The sequence below is a fragment of the Lepus europaeus genome, chromosome 5, assembly GCF_033115175.1.
Source record: "Lepus europaeus isolate LE1 chromosome 5, mLepTim1.pri, whole genome shotgun sequence".
Lineage (NCBI taxonomy): Eukaryota > Metazoa > Chordata > Mammalia > Lagomorpha > Leporidae > Lepus > Lepus europaeus.
In genome coordinates, this window is record NC_084831.1 from 153816023 (window position 1) to 153833740 (window position 17718).

A 17718-nucleotide genomic window follows, 5' to 3' on the forward strand; every position below is an offset into this window, starting at 1 on the left:
GAGCTTCATGGCAGTCACCGAATGGAAATTAGTGAACACGGAAGTGTCTGATTGTCATGGTGACAGTTGGGTGTGGAGAGAGATGATGCTTGGGCTTGGAGTCCGTGCAGCCTACCACCGTGCTACAACTCACCTAGTCTCTGGCAGTTGTTCCAAACGACCTAGAGTTAGCAGCAACTCCTCGGCAGAAAACTCGATGTAATGCTACGTTACTGCTCACGATAGTTGGGAGGATTCAATAGGGTAAATGCTTCAAGGCCCCTGGCACCTGCGAGGAGCTCTGCAGGTTTCTCTGCCCTGCTTTGTGCTTTGGGACAGCCTGCTTTGCCGTGCAGTGGTCTTGGGAGCTTGGGAGAAGTGAAGTTAAACTGAGATCACTGGGTCTTAAAAAGGATGTCAGGACTTCACTGAGTTGTAAGTTTGTTTTATTATTTAAAATATTTTTATTTTATTTATTGGAATGTACACACATCCTCACAGACTTAGCATCTGCTGATTTGCTACCCAAGTGCTCACCACAGCCAGGTTGGAGTCAGGAGCCAGGAATTCAATTTAGGTCTCCCACGTGGGTGTCAGGAGCCCAAGTGCTCCATCACCTGCTGCCTCCCAGGGTGCTTAGCAGGAGGCTGGAGTCAGAAGTGGAGCCGAGACTTGGACCCAGGGGCTCTAATCTGCAGTGTGGGCATCCCAGGCACCATCTCAGCCACTATGCCAAATGCCTGCTCCTTTTTTTTTTTTAAATAAGTGAGCCACTATGCTACCATACTTGAGCATGGACTTCAGAGTCAGAGACCTGGGTTTGAATCCCAGCTTTTCCAATGACACACAGTGTATCTGGGCCAATTATTCCCTCCAAGCTTGCATTTTCTATCCATGAAATAAGAACAATAAAACTTGCTAGGATTTTATGACGTTTCCTTGAGCTCACCTTCCGCCAGGGCCAAGCACAGTAGGTATTCAGTCGATGTTACTGTGGTCGTTATCCTTGGTACTTGTTTAATAAAACTGGGGACTAACAAAAAACCATAAAAATCGAAACGGAGAAGCAGATTCACTGGAAGGAAAGTGGGGCCAGAGGAAGATGAGAGTTGGGGTAAAAGTCTGTTGTCCTAAGTGTGGAGGCAAAGGGTGTACTTTTACAGTGAAGCTAAGCTATCCATGGGAGAGAATTAACATGGGAGGTTTGCCAGTGGAGTGAGTCGGGCCCATTCTGGGCCTCTTCCTCCAGGGTTAGAGCTGAAATTAAATATTTAACATCCATTCATAATTAGATCCTTGGGGGGTCTTATGGAGTATTTCACTGACATAGTCATTTTTCTCTATTTACATTTCTAGCTTTATGAAAAAAAGCATGGATTCTATATTCTGATGTGCTTCTGTGAGCAGGAGTTCCTTGACAAAACAGAGCCTTATTAAATAACATCTGAGGGCTTAGAGGACAGAGAGTGGTCCCTACGACCCAGGGGATCGGTCAGCCATTCTCTGCTAGGTCCAGGGCTTGGAGGAGGCCTAGCACATGCCAGATTGTTGAGGGGCCAGAACTCTGCTAATTTGCATGGCACAGAGGTGGCAAGAAACTGGAGAATGGTTGGAGGGGAAGAATCACATCTAGAAGATGAGCCATCACTGGTAACAGGAGGAAGGTCTCAGAGGACTGGACACTCTCATCTTCAGTTGTGGCAGCTGAGGGAGGTGGCAGGTGGGCCCTGGGCAGCTCCAGGGGCTGTGGGATCTGCCTTCAGCTGCCCTCATCTTTGCAAGCAAGGGGAATCATTGGCACATATCAAGCCTGGAGGTAACAAGCTGGCCTCGGTAGCCTCTGTACTTCCACATGATTTATTGATCTGTTTGACTTATTTAAAATATGCTTCTGGCTCAGGGGCCTCTGGACCTATGCCAAACCACTACCTGGTATTTAATGTAAAATCAAAGATTTCCTTTTATCTCTCACCACTCTTATATTCTATATTAATCTTAGATGCATACTTTGCAAATGTTTTCTCTCATTCTGTTTGTTTCTTCAATTTGTTAATTGTTTCCTTTTCTGTGCAAAAGCATTTTAGTTTGATATAATCCCATTTTGCTATTTGTATTATTTTTATTGCCTGTGCTTTTAGAGTCTTATCTAAAACGCCATTGCCTATGCCAATGGCTTGGAGTGTTGCCCATGTGTTTTCCTCTAGAAGTTTAATAATTTCAAGTCTTGCATTATGATCTTTTAACCATTTTGAGTTTGTTTGTGTAGAGTGTAAATGGGTCTTGTTTCAAATTTCTGCATGTGGAAATATAATTTTTCCAACACCATTTATTGAAGAGGTTGACCTTTAGGGGATGTTTTAATCACATTTTCAGATAAGTTTTAGATGTGTGGATTTATTTCTAGGACTTCTACTCTGTCCCTTTGGTCTACATGTCTATTTTTATTCCAGCACCATGCTGTTTGGGTTATGATAGTCTTATATTGTGAGGCCCTGGCTTTGTTTTTATTGTTCAATATTGCTTTGGCTATTCAAGGTCTTTTGTGTTTTCATATGAATTTTAGGGTTGTTGGTCCTATTGTGTGAAGAATATCATTGGTGTTTTGCAGGGGATTGAACTGATCTGTAATTTGCTTTGGATAGTGTAGACATTTTTACAGTATTAATTGTTCTAATCCATGAACATGGAAGAGTCCTGTATTTTTTTGTGTCATCTTCTCTTTCTCTCACTAGTGTTTTGTAGTTTTCATTGTAGAGGACTTGCACATGCTTGGTTAAATTTATCCTGAGATGTTTAATTTTTCATGGCTACTGTCAGTAGGATTGTTCTCAGTAAGATCATTATTGATGTATAAAATTGCTACTGATTGGTTTTGTGTCTGCCACTTTTCTGAATTATCTGTTCTAACAGCCTCTTGGTGGAATCTTTAGGTTTTCTATGTATAACCATGTTATCTGCAAGCAAGGATAAATTAACTGCCCCCATTTCTGATTTTTTTTTTTGACAGGCAGAGTGGACAGTGAGAGAGAGAGAGACAGTGAGAAAGGTCTTCCTTTGCCGTTGGTTCACCCTCCAGTGGCCACCGCGGCCAACGCATGGCGGCCAGCGCACCGCGCTGATCCAAAGGCAGAAGCCAGGTGCTTCTCCTGGTCTCCCATGGGGTGCAGGGCCCAAGCACTTGGGCCATTCTCCATTGCACTCCAGGGCCACAGTAGAAAGCTGGCCTGGAAGAGGGACAACCGGGACAGAATCCGGCACCCCAAATGGGACTAGAACCCGGTGTGCCGGCGCTGCAGGCGGAAGATTAGCCTATTGAGCTGCGGCGCCGGCCCCCCATTTCTGATTTGTATCTTCTTCATTTCTTTTGCCTGCTTAATGGCTATAGCTAAAACTTCCAGAACTATATGGAATAGGAGTGCTGAGAATGGCCGTCCTTGTCCAGTTACAGATCTTAGCGGAAATGCTTCCAACTTGAAATAGGCAGTGGACGTGATGAGACATTTTTCAAAAAAGAAATACAACTGCCCCACCCCTCCAAAAAACACATGAAAAAACGCTCTCCTTGTCTGAAGCACCTCTACTTAACGCCTACCTCTCGTCCTGCCACCTCCCCCAACACCCGCTTGACCAGTCACGCTCACTGATCTCACTTCCTACCATCCACATTGCTCAAATTTGTCTACTTTTCCAAAACTCCACCGCCACCACCTTGGTTTAGACCCGAGACAGCCCTTGCGTGGATGGCAGTTGTCCCCTGCTGCTTTTCTTTTCTCCAGCCTTGCTCCCTGTGCCTTCCCCACATCACCCCTTGCCCCCAGTTGAGTAATCTTTCTAAAGCATGAATTGAATTCTTTGGGCCCCTCACTTACAACCTTTCACCAGGTTAAACTCAGACTTCTCATTTGGATACAGCCTCGACCGTGGCTCCGGCTGCTGTCCTTCCACTGGAAGCCCACCCTGTGCCCAGCCACGGAGCTCCTTCTCCTTGCTCACGGTCCCTGGGCCTGAAGCACTCTTAGCCTCAGCCTGCTACTTAGGGCATGGCTTCTACAGGGAAGTCTTTCCTGGCCCTTCACAGCCTGGACACAGAGGCCCTCTCATGCCTGTCTATATTCTGTGCGTTTCTCTCCAAAGGGTCCTCAATGACTATTACAAATACCTTTTTTTTTTATCTGAATATTCAACAAAGCATGAGCCCTATGAAACCTGTGCCAGGTCTGCCTTGGTCACTCCACATATCTACCTCCTAGCACTGTGCCTGACACCATATAGGGGCCTGATACATGTTTGTTAAATAAATGAATATAAAGCGCTACTCAAATATAAAGTTTTGTTTGAGTGGAGTAACTTTTATCAGCTTTGAAAAGCACCAAATAAGGTTGCTTTATTCTAAAAGGTCACTAGCATTTCTTCAACACCTGTGCAAATTGCCAAGTGTAGAATTAAGACAGCAGGAGCAGCTTCGGCAAGACTGGCATCCCTTGTGGGCATTGATTTGTGTCCTGGATACTCCACATCTGATCCAGTTCCTTGCTAATGGTCTAGGAAAAGCAGCAGAAGATGATCCAAGTGTTTGGGCCCCTGGCATGCATGTGAGAGATCCTGGCTCCTGGATTTGATCTGGCCCAGCCCTGACCATTGTGGCCATCTGGGGAGTGAACCAGCAGACTGACTCCTCTCTTTTGTTCCTCTCTTTTTAACTGTGATTTAGAAAAAAATTAAATAAATAAATCTTAAAAAGAATGGAGACAGCATTGAACACTGACCTATGAAAACGTTATCTGAAAGACCTGCCCTGTAAGATTGGCTTTGTTTGTTTGCAAGGGTCCAACCTTGCAGAGAGATAATGACTTCTGTGAACATGTGAGGTCTGGCAGTTCCTCATTTGCTTCTCTGGATGGGCCTGAGAGGGAGAAGGTCTGGGAGAACTGGGCCCTTAGTGGCCCATGGCGTGCCTTCCGTGTCTCCGGGCGGCTGGGTTTAGAAAGGGTCTGACTGCGCCTAATTGCCCCAACTTTGCACCAGGAGCGTGAACCAAGCCTCACAACCAGCTGGCAGCTTGGTTCCCATGTTCCTGGATGATGAGCTGGGCCCCCGGGCTCCTGACAAGCTGCCAGCATGAGCTCCATCCACAGAGTGTGAACGTGGCCCTGCTGCTGGGAGAACAGAGAACAGCAGGTTGACAGCATGGAGGACAGGCCCACTGGGAAGACAGGGGCTGGGACTGAAAACTTTTCATTCTGTCACCTGGTAAAGAATCAAAGGGACACAGTGAAATCACAGGTGCTAGATTAGAGGAACCATGCCTGGCCCTATTGTGTTACTACGGAGCTGTTCCAACTGTGGCAACAAAACTGTGGATTTTTACAGCATCTCTCTCTCATGGGATCCAGGACCCTTTACTATGTATTAAAAGGTGTCAAGCTGAATGGATGCTCCCAGACTGTCAGTTCTGATATCGGTTATTTATTTTTGTAGAATCAGGGTGTTTTCATTATGATGCATGAGAAAGTGGGTTAAGAATTCCAGAGGCAGGCATGGGGGGCAGCTGCCCAGCTGCCACGTGTGATGCCCACGTCTCCTATCAGAGTGCCTGGGTTTAAGTCTTGGCTCTTTTGTTGCAGCCTCCTGCTAAAGCACATACTGGTAGTTTGCAGATGATGGCCCAGGTTCCTGGGCCTCTGCCACCCACATGGGAGACCCAGATGGAGTTCTGGGCTCCTGACTTCTGTTTGGCCTGGCCCCAGCTGTTGTGGACATTTGCAGCATAAACCAGTGGATAGATGAGCTCTGTCTTTCTGTCACTGTGCTCTTTGTGTGAATGAATAAGTAAATAAATAAATAGATAAATTGAGAAAGATACCACCGTAGCCTATTCTTGGAATACACAGTAGGGGTTCAATGTGCATGTTTGTGTGTGTGCGTGCACATGCATGTATCTGTTAAACTCAACTGTTAAATATCAGATGGAATAGAAAGAAGCTAAGGAAGTGAGAAAAATTTGCAGAAATCCTTACAATTCGCCTATGGCACTGATGGGAATCAGGGTTAGTTTATTCTCTGGAAACAGTGGATGGAAAAGGGCATTTCTCTCCCCCTCAAGGCCAGTTGCGTTTTCCAGAGGAAAATCTTCTCCTCTCCTTGAAAGTCATTACCAAATGAAGGAACAGGAGACATAGAAAATGGACTCAAAACGAGACCTTCCCAATGATCCAGGCTGTATTTCAGGCTTCTTGAAACAAACTAAGCCGACACTGATCTTGAATCTATGGGAACCTCTGTCGCAAGGCAATTTACAAATCGTGGAAACCAAGACAGGACTGAAAAAGCAATGAGGATTCATTGTGTTTCAAGGAAGAGTTCCTGTCGGAATAACATGAATAAAAAAATACATTGAGGTGCAGGGCCATGGAAGATTGCTGAGCATGACTTAAAGTTGTAGATTGGAATTCAGGTGGCCACTAAATACTTAGAGTGATGGCCATCCGCGTGAGAGCCATGTAACAGTTCAAGGTAAGTGGATGGCTGCTGTTTTTGGCCAAATGGAGAAATAGGACAGACATCCCCTCTTAAAAAGCAACTGAAACATTGCACCATTTTTATGACTTTAGACATGAGAAAGAGGTCAGTGATCCCTGAGAGATGGAGAACAACTGACTTCAGCCTTACGATTGCCCCGGCACACTACAAGACAGAGCTTCTAGGCAAGAGAAGAGGCCCAGGAAAATCATGGTGGTCTCCGTGATTTCCGAGACAGAGGGGGAGGATGTCAGGAGGTCTCTGTGGCTGGAGGCTGTAGGACAGAGTGCTCTGAGAGGGGCTGTGCACAGAGGGAGCCGGGGGCCTTCAGAGGCCCCGGCAAATCTTCATCTGAGTCATGATTTGTGCTTGCCGGCAAGGAAACCACTAGAGGCTGGGGAAGAACTGCTGGAGAGGACTGCCAGCAACCGTCTCCACACTAGAATGGGGATAATTCCTGTTCCTATTGGAGTGGAGTATTTCATAAGTCATGGGACATCGGGGAGAGCATTTAGAAGGGTACCTGCCTTAGTGAGTGGACGTTGGCCTTATAGTAAGCATGGCTCTGTTCCTCCCTGGTAAAGCATAAAAGCATGACCAGAAAGGAACAAACCATGTCCACCTAAATTATTGGAGAGGAAGAGTAAAACTGAAGGTTCTTAACAGGAATATAAAAATGTCCATCACCCAGTCAGATAAAATTCACAATGTCTGGCATACAATAAAAAATTAGCAGGCTGCATGCAAAGAAGGAAGAAAATGTACAATCATGAATAGGAGGGAAAAAAAAAAGCAACCCAGCAATGATACAGACAACAAAATTATTAGGAACGTTCCATATGTTCAGGAGCCTATAGAAAGAATTGAATACATTAAGGGGCATATTATAGAAATTATGAAAAAGAACTCTTGAAGATGAAAACTGCAATTTCTAAGATAAAAATGCACTAGATAAAATCGGCAGATTAGATAACACAGAAGAAAGTGTGATTGAGTTTGAAAACACAGGAGTGGAAGCTACTCAAAATAACACACTTAGAGAAAATAAAAAGACTCGGAGGAAAGTGATCAGCACATCGTCAGTCAAGTTTGCTATATGTCGTGTCATTGGAATGTATAGAAAGAGTAGGCTGGTGTTTAAAAAATATTTGAAGGCATTAATGGCCCAACGTTTTCTAAATGTGTTGAACGCAGTAAATCTGCAGCTCTGGCTGTTAACAAGTGCCCAAGAAACATGAAGAAAATCAAACCAAAGCACATCATAGATTGCTTAATACCCAGTTGTACAGAGAAAAAACCTACAAGCAGCCAGAGAAAAATAACACCCTGAATGTAGAGGAATAAACTTGAGGTTGATGATAGATTTCTCATCAGAACCTAAAGAAGAGTGAGGCAACATTTGAAGTACTTACGGAAAACAACTGTCAATTTGGAATTCTCAGCACAAATATATTCCAAAAGTTAAGATCAAATAATGACTTTTCTGATACACAAGAGCTGAAAAATCTTGTCACCAACAGACTGGTTGTATTAGAAATTCCTCTAGACATAAGGAAATATGGGCCTGTATAAGGAATGGGGAGAACTGGCATTGGTTACTAAGTGGGTCAATATAAAACACTAAAACCAATCATTTTAATCTCTTAAAAATAGACATTTAAAGTGAAAGGAAAACCCAATGATGTATTTTGGAATCTATAAGGTATATATAAGTAACAAAATCACAAAGACCAGGAGAGAGAAATGAAAAAAAATCATGTTTGTTAGGTTCTTGTAATATTTGTAACATCTCTTTAAGAGTAGACTGTGATAAGTTAAAGATGTATATAAAAAACCTTAGAACCACCAATAAATTAATACTACAAAGAGTTCTAGCTATAAAAGCCAGCATGATAATACGGAATCATATTATAGAATCAGACTCAACTCCCAAAGCAGGTGTGGTAGATGTGATGAATGTTTTCTTGATTGTGGTGATACTGTCATGGTATATAGTATACACATGACAAAGTTTATTAAGCTGTACTCTTTGTGTATGCATTATTACATCAATTTTAAAGAAAAGATTTATTGGAAATGCACAGTGACAGAAAGGAATACATGGAGAGGGGTGGAGGCCTTCCAACTGCTGATTCACCCCCCAAATACCCACAACAGCCTGGGCTTGGCCAGGCCAGTCTATGAGCCAGGACTGCCATTGAGGCCATAATTACCTGCTTGCCTATGTTCATTAGCAGGAAGCTGTATTGGAAGTGGAGGAGCTGGGACTTGAACTAGCCATCCAATACAAGATGCTGATGTTCCAACCAGAGGCTTAACCTGGGCTTAAGCCTACTTAATAATGGCTACTCTAATATGGAACTTAAGAATATTTTAATAATTTTAATATTTTAATAATGGCTTAATAATGGCTACTCTAATATGGAACTTAAGAATATTTTAATCTATATTTATTTGGGGAGGCCGAGAGAAACACACACACATACTGCACAAGAGCTCAATCCCATTAGCTGGTTCGCAGCCAGGGCTGGATCAGGCCAAAGCTGGAATCCAGGATGTGTGAGCTATCACTGGTGCACCCAGGGTCTGCATTAGTCAGAAATCAGAGCTGGGAATTAAATCTAGGCACTCTGATACGGGATGCAGGTGTCTTACCTGCTAGGCTAAACATCAGTTTTTTCTTAATCAGGAGATCAAAAAGGATGAGTCTAACTACTCAACATATCTCAAATAAAAATGCTTATTTTTATTTCATTTTTGTTTAGAAATTTTATTCATTTGCAAGGCATATGGTCGGGGAGGGAGGGAGGAAGAGAGAGAGAAATAGAAATAGAGAGAGAGAGAGAGAGAGAGAGAGAGAGAAATAGAGAAATAGAGAAATAGAGAAATAGAGAGTGAGTTAGATTTCCTGCCTGCTGGTTCACTCCTCAAATGTCTGCCATAGCCAGGGCTGGGCCAGGCTAAGCTAGGGGTCAGGAATGCCATCCAAGTCTCCCTTATAGGCAGCAGGGACTCAGATTCTGGGACCAAAGTTGGCTGCCTTCCCAGGCACATTAGCAGGAAGCTGGATTGGAGGCCGAGCAGCCAGAACTCAAACCAGCACTCCAATATGGCATGTGCCCAATATGGGTGTGCCAACAGTGGCTTAACCCACTGCGCCACAATGCCTGCCCTGTTCTGTCAATTAAAAATTAATTTAGACATTTATTTTAGAGGGAGAGGGAGAGGGAGAGAGAGAGAGAGAACTCTTCCATTAGTTGATTCACTCCTCAAATGCATGCAGCAGCCAGGGCTGTGCCAGGACAAAATCAGGAGCTGTGAATGTCATCCAGGTTTTCTGCATGGGCGGCAGGGACCCAGTGACGTGAGCTATCGCTGATGCTTCCCAGGGTCTGCATTAGCAGCAAGTTGGACCCGGGAGCTACAGCTGGGAGTTAAATGTAGGCACTCTGATATGGGAGGCAGGTGTCTTAACTGCTAGGCTAAACATTATATGTCAATTTGTCATTAGCAAGGATGTCAAAAAAGACAAAGTGAGTTCAACTACTTACCATATTACTAATAAAACTTTATTTTATGTCAAACATTTATTTCATTTATTTGAAAGGTAGAGAGATAGAGACATTTCCCATCCTCAGGTTTACTCCCCAGATGCCTGCATGAGCTAGAGCCGGGTTAGGCTGAAGCCAGGAATCAAAAGCCAGGAACTCAATCCAGGTCTCCCACATGGGTGGCAGGGACCTAACTACTTGAAGCCACCACCTGCCACCTTCCAGGGTGCACAGTAGCTGGAATGGGAAGCAGAGCTAGGGCTTGAACCCCGGCAATCCAATATGGGATCTGAGCATCCCAAGCAGTGGCTTAGTTGTTGTGCCAAATGCCACCCCAAAACACTCTTAAACAATGAAGTGTTCCATGGTTTTTATTAGCGTGCCAGAAATACATCTCCACCATTTGCAAGAGTAAGAATCATGGAAGCATGGTATTTGTAAGAGCTAGAAGATGTCTTAACCCCCCCACCCCACCCCACTTCACTTAAATGGAAACAAACGTCCAGATAAATAATGTTACACCCTGTTACTACCAGTCATCTGAGAGTAAACAAGAATGAGGAATGAGTCCTTAGTTTGTTTATCTTTCCTCGAAGTTTGCCAGGTGCAGATCTCTGGGGGTTGTAGGCAAACCATGCTTGTTGCAGGATGTCTCAGGACAGGAATGGACAATGTTCTCAGATGCTGTGAGAGCAAGGTAAGAGTGGAATAATTCTGGAACCTCTGGGGATAGCAGCTGCTGAATTATCCAGTTAATTCCAGGGCAGCTGTCTTGTTACCGTTGATCACGATCTTGAATTCTTTAAGTAAGCACTGGCTTCAAAGACCTAGGGTATTAAACTTCCAAAAAGCACATTTGGGGAATTAATCAATCTAATAAATATGGTGCAGGGGGAAGAAGTATTAAAATCTATAACTAGATGGAATTTTGAACATTTGAATAGACACTATAATTAAAGCATAGTGGATTACAATTGCTCTGGAAAAGAAGATTGGAGATTGCTTGCTCTTTGCAAAGTAGGTTTACAAAGAGTGGCTTAAAGACCTGTAGGCAAAGAAAAATCTGGCTTGGAAAGGAAAGGGACAGGAGAGGATCAAAGGAGAATGTGCTACTCAGGCTAGGGCAGCCAGAGAGCAGGGTGAATTAATATGAGCACATGATAGTGCAGAAGGGTTCTCGGAATAGACCAGGAAGAAATGGAGGCAAGAGGAAAAAGAGGCCAGCTGCTGAATGAAGACAATCTGAAGATTAAAGATGACTTTGAAGTTTGCTGGGGTATAGCTACACTCCCCCTGGCCCCACTGCGAAAGTGGTGTCAATGTTTAGCAGAATTGACTTGGACAGACGAAAACTGTATGAAAGTATGAAGAATAAACATTACCATTGTTGTTAAATAGCCCGGGAGTTTATGCATTTACATCAAGTTATTCAGGTCATGCTTTAACTCTTGGGATCAAATTTTCTGTAAAGGACTATATGGCATGAGCAGGAGAAGTAAATTGATCTGTCATGACCTCCTTTTATAATAGAGATGTGAAAGTAAGTCCTGGGGCCGGCGCTGTGGTGTAGTAGGCTAAGCCTCTGCCTATGGTGCTGGCATCCCATATGGGCGCTGGTTCATGTCACGGCTGCTCCTCTTCTGAACCAGCTCTCTGCTATGGCCTGGGAAGGCAGTGAAAGGTGCCCTAGGTCCTTGAGTCCCTGCACCTGTGTGGGTGACCTGAAAGAAGCTGTGGGCTTTGGATTAACTCAGCTCCGGCTATTGCGGTTGCTTGGGGAAAGAACCAGAGGATGGAAGACTTCTCTCTCTCTCTCTCTCTCTCTCACTCTACCTCTCAAATAAATAATACTGGTTTTTTAAGGTTTATTTATTTATTTGAAAGGTAGAGTTACAAAGAAGCAGAGGCAGAGAGAGAAAGAGAAAGGGGTCAACTGCTGCTTCACTCCCCAAATGGCTGCAATGGCCAGAGCTGTACTAGTCCAAAGCCAGGAGCCAGGAGCTTCTTCCAGGTCTCTCCCATGGGTTCAGAGGCCCAAAAAATTGGCCCATCTTTCACTGCTTTTCCAGGCCATAGCAGAAAGCTGGATCGGAAGTGGAACAGCTGGGTCTTGAACCGGTGCCTATATGGGATGCCGGCACTGCAGGTGGTGGTTTTACTTACTATGCCATTGCACCAGCCCTGATAAATTATTCTTAAAAAAAAGAGAGAGTAAGTCATGCTGTCATTTCTCAAACTTTGGGTACCAAAGAATTTGGACAACAAGCTCAACGTGATCTGCACATGTTAGGACAATGGGCATCTACCTGCTTCACTTGGTGTCAAGAGTCTTAATCTTAGCTTCCCTAAGCTCTCCTCTTCTCCAAGTATGGCCTTTTGTTGTATGAAAAAACCCTCTTTGCTTAGTGGTGTTATATTGCCTTTTAGAGTAAAATACATTGTCCTTAAATACTACTTAATAGAGGGATTGATTAGGGTTGCTTTTCTTAAAAAATGAGATATAAAGACTTAAAGAAAAGAAAAAGAGCTAACATTCATTGAGTGCCAGTTACTATGATAAGTGATTCACATAAGATTCTCTCATTAATCCTCTGGACAATCCTCTGATAGGAAGTACTAACATAATTCCATTTTGCTAATGAGAAAACAAAACTGCAAAGAAGTGTAGACAGTTGCCGATGATCAGCTAGCTCAGGAATATTGGAGCTGATATTTAGAAGAGAGCAAGTGCTGTGGAGAGGAGATAGGATTTGTAATGTAGTAAGGGACTCCAAAGACTTCACAGGAAATGAGGAACATGGCCCCCTCCCCAAGCCACCTCTTACAAGAAGCCTCCTCTGGTTTTTCTATAATTGGGTAGAGATCGTTAATGGGAAGAACATGTAAGCCTAAAATTCTGGGATTCTGCTATTCCATCAGAGAAAAGGGGTAGGGGTGACTGACTCGGATGATGGGTGTAATTTTGATGAGAGGTAAGGAGGACTTAGAGACAGTGAGGTCAGAATCTGGAGTGGGGTCCTTGTCTTCATAAAACCTGGGAAAGCACAGGTGAGCACAGGTGCTCTTGGTCTCCTTCCTCTGGCATTGAAACCACTTTGTACATGTGCTCCACCCTCCCTACATACACCCCACCAGAAACACAGGAAAACCTTGTTATTAGCACATGCATTTACTTGAAACACAGCTGTGTATTAACTCTACGCCTTTTGTCTTGCCGAAGCCCAGAGAAGAAGCAGCCTATGGATAGCCAGGTTAGAATAGGCTTGCGTGGGCAAGACTGGGGACTGAGGTTGGGAGGTGGCTGGTGTGAGCCAATGTGTGAAGAGAGGGCTGGAGGAGAGATAGCTCAGCAGAGCCTCGGGCTCCTATGGCCCTCTGTGCTTCTGGGACAATAGGAAGGAGCCAGCTGAGCTCCCTGAGTTAGCTCGTTGGATGTTCAGGTTGTGATCAGCAGTAGCTGGTTTTTGCAGTTCTGAATCCCTCACTGCCATGCAGCCCCTCTTTCCTATAAATATTGATGACATCATGGAGCAGGCTCCTCCCACTGGAGCTCTTCCTAGCTTGCCATGCTGTGCTCAAACTCTCCCTGGGTGGTGGTGGGGGGATGATGGGAACAGTGCACTCCACTGCTCTGTCTGTGAACTTCTTCCCATGAAAGAACACAGTCATGGAGTAACCAGGAGTCAGAACCAAAGCCGATTCTAGGAAACAAAATTCAGGCTAAATCACATGGGTTTGAAAACAGAGGCAAGCAGGTGGGGTTGCATCCCTGGCAGCTGGGCTGAGAAGAAACTAGAACAGCCAGTACTCCTGTGTGATGTACATGCCTATATAGGATATATATATATATATATATATATATATATATATATATATATATACATATGTATATACCTATATAGGAAGACCTGGCTTTGGCCAGGGCAAGTTCCAACATGGGCAAACAGGGATCTGCCTTATATTTAAAGTGTAGAGCAGAGTTTGGTGAAGCATGTGTCTGTACAAGGAACCAGAACTAGGCAGAACCAGGGTCGGTCCGACTTAACTTCCCAGGAGGGCCAGAGCGAGGTCAGTCCTGAAGATGGGCTGAGTGGGACACACGTAGTCTGGACATGACTGACGCATTGCATCAGTTCCTAATGTCAGCCAGTGGGTGAAGGAAAGTTTAGCCAATTTCTAAGAAAGGAAATAAGACTTGAGCCATACAAATCGCTAGGAAACCCTAAATAGACAAGAGTCCCCTGTGAAATGAGGCTGATTCTTCTGGAAAGCTCCTAAAAACTCAGTTGTCTCTGCTTTTGGCCTGGACCCAAGCCATGAAGAATCTCAGATGATTAAGGAAGTTATTTGTCTCTTAGGGAAGGGGTGGGGAGGCACTGCCTCATTCCCCCTTGGCATCCTGGAATCTAAATTCTGTGGGAGATATGGGTTTTGAATGGGATTCTGTCAGGGGATTTATTTCTGGGGCTTTATTGGACCAGACGCTGGAAGGGTGGCGGTATCCTCTGGGGGTGCATCCGCTCAGTTTGGTCTTCTTCCTAGTCCCTAGCTTTCTACAGAAGAAGCAATGATCCGGTCACATAAGCCCTGAGGAAAGGAATATTGGAATAATGGTGGTTTATTGATGTATTGATTCCTGTACTCATTCATCCAATGAATGTTTATTAAAAACCTACTGGGCGTGGTGCTCTGGCTTGAACAGTGAACTGCCGAGAGGCAGCCCTCCCTACAAGCCCATTATAGGAAATGGGCAAGACAGAGAAGCCCAGAGCAGCTGCATCACAGTGTGATCAGGAGCCACGTGGCAAGGTTCACATGGAGGCTGTGTGACCCCAGGCTAGAGAGCACCATCAGGGAGGTTTCTAGGCGGGAGGTAGAATTGGTTTCCGAAACGCTTCTTGGCATGCCGCTTCCCTCGCCCATCCTAGCACTGAATTCTCTCCTGCATTCTAAATGAAACCTCCTCCAATAAATATGGGGAGACTGTTACCATGCCACACATTTACCTGAAACACACTAATGTATTATCTCCAGGGCTTGATGCATTTGTAAACCTTTTATCTCTAATTGTGCAATGAAAGATTATTTCCTGTGGAAAGGAATTTCAGGCATCACAAAATGGAGATAATGGGTACTTTTTCTATGTTTTTTAAAAAATTGTGAGCAGGTGAGTATGCTGCTTGGAAACTGAGAAGAGGGGTGTGACTTTAAATGACTGAGACCAACGTCTCTGTGTAGTCTGCTACACTATCAAAACAAAAAGCCAAATCCCAAACTAGAAGAAATATTTGCAGCACCTGTAATAGATAAAAGGATTCTCTCCTCCATGCACAAAGACCATTTAAAAGTCATTAGGGAAAAAGATAAACAACCATGTAGATAAATAGGCAAAGCCCCTGAAAAGACAATGGTGTTTGGTTAATTTCTAGTGTTTTTTTTTTTTTTTCACTTGCACAACTTGCACATGAAGAGAGTTCAGAATTGTTATGAAGAATTTACAAGAAAGCTAATCTGACACATTATAGTGATAGACATATTATTATTGTGTTGCATGATGATAAGGCTTAATTTGCATAAAGCCTGTAATTAGTATTACTTTGAGCAAGTCAAAGTTTCAGTTCTTTTTCTCACTTTGAAAGTTTCTTAGTAACTATAATTATTGTCAAAGATGTCAGTTTCCCCTCCACACATGCTCTCACACAGGCTCGCAGACACACACACTTGCTTGTGCAGGGAAAGTAGGAAATGCCCTTGGCCAGCTACCCACACCCCTACTGTCTCTCCTTACTCCTCTCCTGTGACTGAAGCTCTCTGGGATAGCCCAGGCTCTCCTCCCTGTGGAGCTGATAGGTTGTGGGGCAATAGGAACTGTCCAGCTCCTCCTTTGCTCTCATTCCCAGATCCCTTTGTTGAAGACTTTAAGGCAGAGAACTTGGTGCTCTGGGGGAGTGGCCAGCCTTTCTAGGGAGACAGTGGCAGCTGTTTGAGGGGCAATTAGTGAGGGGACACAAGCGTGTCTGGGATGGCAGCTCAAGGGAGCAAGGGCTAAAGGACAGAAGGACTGGACGGTGTAGTGCCAGGGGAAAGATCCCAGAAGACCCAGAAAGCTGGGTAGAAAACTCAGTACCCTGGCTCCAGGCCTGAGGTCATAGTGCAAGAAACCTGCACTCCCAGTAAATTATTGTCTGCAACCATTGCCACAAAGTCTTTCCAAGGGAGCTCCCGGATGCCCAAGATTACCCACATGAGCTAGGGGACAGAACCATCGCGGTTCTGACTCATGTCTTCCCCTCTGACCCCTGTCACTCTAAGTCCTGAAGTAGCATCACCATGCTAAAGACATTGTGGTTTTTAGGACCTTCCCACCTCTGTCCTGAACATTGCTTAGTTGATGCATGAAATTGCTTTCATGGGAGATAACATCCTTAACTCGACAATTAAAGATAAGAGGCTTAACATTGCTTGGGTGAATTAATGTATTATTATGGAGGTGTGTGTTTTAAATCAAGTATAAAAGCCCTACAATTATGGTATCTTCTTTGGTTTTGATGGACTTGAGAGAAGTGTTGAGAAGGCAGAAGGACAAAGAGACCACAACTGGGCAGCTGACGTTGGCAAGAGGAACAGCAGGGTGACTGCTACCTTGGTATCTCAATGACTTCTCATGGATCTGGACGGAGGTGGATGTCTGAGGTCCAGGATCCCTCTGGTTTACTCTGTGAAAAAGTCTGTGGTTGAGCTGGGCAGTAGGTGAACAGAGGCGGGGATGACGGGGTGTAGCTACAACCACGTGATGGTAAGCAGGCATCCCCTGTGCCTCATAGCATTCATGCTCCTTCCAGAGTACCTGGAAAGTCTTACCGTCAGGGGTAGGAAGCTTGTGAGAATCTGCATTTTCCTCTAATGACAGCTGGGAGGGAGTGAACATGGAGGCCTTGGGGTGTGGAGCCAGCTGCTGGAGACAATGGCCAAGGTCAGCTTTTCTATGACTAATGTTGTCATCCGTGCAGTCCTCTCTTTGTTTTATGGCCCCCTCTTGGTGTTTTATAGTTCAGGAATGACACAGGGGCTGGCCCACCGTCTGGGCATATGTGAGGACATGTTCTGTTATTTTAGCCTGAGCAATTGTCTGTACCAACATTATTAAATAGCAGTGACTGGACCTCAGGAACAGGAATTGGAGGGTTGCAAAGGTTAATGAGAAAATCATCAGGAGGCTGGTGGACTCTGTGCAAACACTGCTTCACACTGAAGTTATTTAGGAATTTGGAGCTTACGTGAGTCCCCAGAGGAAAAAGGGGGGATATTACATGCACAGATATTTATTTATTGTCTTCTCTCCAAGCACTAAGTAATAAACAGATGAAACTGCAAGGATATAGAACCATATTACATTTCAGCTTTGGCCAAGTAGAACTTAGATTTTCCAACTCCTGTTACTCAGAGCAGTGGAAGGGCTGCTGTCAAGCCTCCACCTAAGGGGATTTGTTCTGGGTTTGAGTGGCTCCTGGGGAAGAAGTGTACAAGGGGCTGGATGATCTGGGGAGAATGCCTTGGATTAAGGTAAACTCCCTCCCAGAGGCAAGCCGGTCAGATTTGCAGGGAATCCCTGAACGTGAACATGAACCACGCTTTCTGAATTCCACAATGAATCATTTCCTCTCCCAGC